The following is a 4,763-nucleotide window of genomic DNA, read 5'->3' on the forward strand; positions in this document are numbered from 1 at the left end:
TAGGAAGACACAAATTCTTAAAGCAGTAGAGACAACCCCAGTAGCCTCAGATCTATTAAAGGGACTCAGTTTATCCCAAAACATTCCTGCAAGGAAAGCTCCAGACCCTGTTTGTATCACCAGCAAATCTGGCCAATCATTTAAGGAAGACACTTCACCGTCTGTATAAACCTGTCCAGTGAAATGGAAGACAAGACCACACTTAACAAATTCTATGAGGTCAGCATATCTTGGATGCCAAAACAGACACACAAAGCACTTTCAACACATTTTTTACAAATTGAAGCCAATTATAATTAAAGGATAATTCCTCATGAGCAAACAGGGTTTATCCCAGGGATGCAAGGTTTATTTAGCATCTTAATATCAATTAAGGTGATTCATATATTAATGAATAGAAAAAGATAATATGACCATCTCAATAGATGCAAAAGCATTTGACAAATTAAAATACTTACTGCCAGTTTTAAAAAGAAACAACTCAGCAGAAAACTAGAGATAAAAGGGAACTCTTGATCTGATAAGACACATCAAAGAAAAGCTAATAGCTACCGTTGCACTTAACAATGAGAGACCTAGTATTTCCACATAGGATCAGAATCAACCTGAGGATATCCACCACGTCAGCAGCACCCCGGAGGCTGCTAGGCAGCACAGCAGTGAAAAGAACGCATTTATTTCAAAATCAGAAGTCCAAGGGCTTGTGTTTACAGACAATGTGACTACCTGTGTAAGACACTCTATTGAATCTACCCAAAAAGCATCAAAACTAATAATTGAGCCAAGAAAAGTTGTATGCTACAAGATAAATGTTCAAAATCAGATGTTTAAACAGCCAAAGATGAAATCAAAACAATGCCGTTTACAAAGGTATGGAAAATGTGAAATAGTTAGAAACAAATTTTGCAACGTATGCATTAGTCTCAGACCCTAAATACTTTGAAATGCTGCTGAAAGAAGTTAAGAAGACCTATGTAAGTGAAAGATAGGCCAGAAGATGTAGCATTGTCAAAATATTCATTTTCTCCAAATCAATTTATAGCACCTTTGCAATTTCAGTTAAAATCCCAGCAGGTGTTTTGTAGAAAATGGCAAGTTAATTCTCAAATTCACATGGAAATGGAAAAGAACTACCAAACAAGTTGGAAGAAGAAGAATGTTTTGGTATTTACACTGACTTCAGTAGTATTTTTAGTTCTTATTGGCAATACAGAATAATGGGCTTTGTTGGGCTCTCAGTACATACACAAAACATACTTTACTCTGCTCTCATCACCTCCTCACCCATCCCTTCTTGTTGTAAATCTACTGTTGGTCAAACAGTGTGGTATTCATTTTACAGAGAGATGGAAAAATGGAACAAAGTACTTCTCAGATAGACCCTCACATAAACGGTGGATTGACCACTGCCAAGGTGCAAAGACAGGCTGTTGGAGACAGTCCAGCAAAGGTGACCAAGCAATCGTACTTCCATAGCACAGGTCCATGTCAGCACCTGCACTGAAAGGTGACTGATGCATCACCACTATCGTCACCCCTGTGAGTGAAGCCTTGCTCATTCAACATGGATTGTGCTCCTAAAGGTGAAACTCAAACCTACAGAACTTCTGGAAGAAAATATATATGATCTTGGGTTGGGCAAACATGACACCAAAAGCAAAATCCATCTAATTAAAAATAATAAATTGTGCTTCAAAATTGAGACTTTAACAAAGAGACCGAGAAAAAGCAGCTGCTCTTGCTGCAGCACTAAGAGAAACAGACCCCAAGTCTGATTCTCGGGGCACCAAGAAGAACTCAACGACTGCATTCATCTGCTACCACTGTTAAAAGCCAGGCCACCTCAAGAGGAACTGCCTGAAGAAGCCCCATGGGCCATGCCCTGAATGCAAAGGTGACCACTGGAGATCGGTCTGCCCTCTGAAGCGGAGGCCCAGAGCTCAGACCCATCCTACCAGTTAGTCGAACAGGAACGAGGGGGCCCAGGGCATACTCTGCCTTCTCCCTCTGGCCAGACTGTCATCTCCATGGAGGAACCCTGGGTAATTGTGGCTATAGAGGAAAAAGAAAACAGCCTGCAGCTAGACACAGGTGGAAGTCTCTCGGTCCTTCTTTTCAGTCCTGGCCTTCCTTCCAGCTATCACACCTCAGTGAAAGGAGTCACTGGTGAGGAGGTAATACGCTGTTTTTCACAACCCTTAGGCTGTAACTACTTGTTAGATCTTTCTTGCGTATCTCTGCCTTCCTGAGAAACCACTTTGAAGATACCACCATGTATTATGGCAGCCACTGATATTTTCCTACCAATCTGTCCATAGCTCTGCAATGTTTGTATTGTTCCTATGCTATTTCGCAAATGGATGTATGTTTATTACTATGTGTTTCTTACAACAACCATTGAGAATAGTCAGTGAATATTCAATTGGTAAAAAAAAAACAAAACAAAATTGAGACTTTGTCTCTGTGGAAGAAAGTATGAATAGAATCAAAGGACAGCAGGTATTTGCCAACTCCACTTCTAACAAGGGACTTGTATCCAGACCATGTAAAGAATGCTTAAAACTCAGCAAATGACTCAACAACTGCAAAGGCAAATACTCCAAGTTAAAAGAAACCAGCATGCTTAGCATTTCACCAGAGAAAATATTTGGATGGCAAACACACATTAGAACTCCTCAAAATCATTTGTTGTTAAGGAAATACAAATTGAAACAATGAGATACACTATATGGGCACCTACTAGAAAGGCTAAAATTAAAATAGACTAACCACAGCGTGTATGGTAGGGATGTGGTAGGGAGGGCAGCAATGGGCCCAGTGCATATTGGAGGACAGTTTGGTGGTTTCTTTAACAGTGAAGCAAATAGATCCCAGATGATTCAGTCCTTCTGCTCCTGACATTTCTCCAAGAGAAAAGAAAACAGACTTCACACTGGAACTTGGATGCAATGTCCAAGGCAGATTTGTAATAAAAACCTGGAAAGAAGCCACATGTCCAGCACAGGTGAATGACACATAGACGGTGGCCTACCCACACAAGGGACATCTCTGACCCACAAAAAGGAGGACACTATCTGTACCTATGACAGATAATTCTGGAAGTAAAAATGCTCAGTGAGTGAAGCCCAACAAAAAAGTGCAAATACAACCTGATCCCGTTTTATAAAATTCTAGAAAATGCAAAAATAATCAGTAGTGACAGGAAGTTGATCCATGGTCTCTCCCAGGCAGGGGGAACTGAAGCAGCACAGGGACCTCAGGACAGAGGGGGAAGGAAAGCATTTGGGTAATGGCCTGTTCTTTGACCTGACTGTGACAGTCTCACAGGTATATGTCTACGTCACAGATACGTCAAAATCTATCCTGTGTGTACAGTTTCCTGTTCTTACCATTATACCTTTCCAAAAAAGCTATTGGAAATGCAGACAAAAACTAAATATGATTGTGTGATGGTTTGGCCAACAGCGAGTGCAACCTCTTTTAAGATAACTGGCAGGTCCTCAACACACATATTTTGGGGGCCAGTGGATGCAGGGTCTCCCCCGTTCCTTGGAAGGAGTCGCCAGCTTCCCATGTACCTATGCAGATGACCTCAGCATCCAGAAAAGCAAAGTGCTCATTGCCAGGGGCCGACAGGTGTTCACCATGGCTCTCTTGGGTGTGCAACAGAGCACCCCATCCACGCTGTTTCTTCCCCATTTCTATTTCTGCCTTAGAGCACATTTTCTGGTCTTCGAGTTGGAAGTGTTGATGTTTTGCATAGCTGTCTAAATCTAAATGAGCAAGTGGATGGATGCCCTCTGTTAAACTAGAAATCTACACACAGGAGTCATCACTGCTGGGCATGAACTCAGCAGAGAGTGGGGAAGATAGGAAGGGGTGAGGTCCAGCTGGGGCCCTGCTGATGCCGGCTGGCCTGAAGCAGGGACACACCCAAGTGCAGATGGCCCCAGGCGTCCAGGAGCCAGCACTGCTCTCACTTGCAGGCGTCACATAACCAAGAACTGCACGCTGCTCCAAGACACCTCTTCTCCAGAACCCCAACACACGCAGTGGTTGTGCTGTCCTGACCCTAGTTTAAACAGGATACACAGAGGCTTGGCTCCTTCTGGGCCCCCCTGCCAAGCGATCCATTCACACCCGGCCATGCTTCTCCCCAGGAGGCATCAAGGAAGTTCTGCACTTTTTCTCCTGGCCCAGGGGCGGCTGTGGGAACCTGGGCGTCTGCTGCCTCCAGAGCTCCTGGAGTGCCTGGGCGGGCCAGTCAGCAACTTATCTATTCAAATTTCATTCCCTTTGAAAAGCATTCCCAAGGACATTCATTTCTCTGAAATCAACATTCTCCTGCTTGTTAACTCCACCTCAGACCAGGGCCTCAGAGGATTCCAGCTGCAATGACATATCCTCCCGCCTCCCCACGGCCTCCAGGATCCCCTGGAGGGCTCTCTAGGTGTGAGTTTTGTGTGTTTTGCTGGTAGCTTTGCAAAATCCCCCAAGCTGGAAGGCAGAAAGCGTTGGTCTCAGAGTCAGCCTAAGTACCCAAGAGGGAGACCTCAGGCAAAGATGCAGGGTGGGCAACAGGACCTCACACACTAGGGGAGCAGGCTGGGCTACACCTCGTTTTGTGCGCCAAGTCCTGAGAAAATGTGCAAGAAGAATCCCAGATGATCTGCTCTGGGCGGGGCAGGCAGTGTGGGGGAGTCGCTCAGTTTGCGCTGTCACTGGGAAGTGGTCCAATGGCACCTGGCCCGCGAGCCCGTCCT

The sequence above is a fragment of the Chinchilla lanigera genome, unplaced genomic scaffold (assembly GCF_000276665.1).
Source record: "Chinchilla lanigera isolate Chin_1 unplaced genomic scaffold, ChiLan1.0 scaffold00003, whole genome shotgun sequence".
Taxonomy (NCBI): Eukaryota; Metazoa; Chordata; class Mammalia; order Rodentia; family Chinchillidae; genus Chinchilla; species Chinchilla lanigera.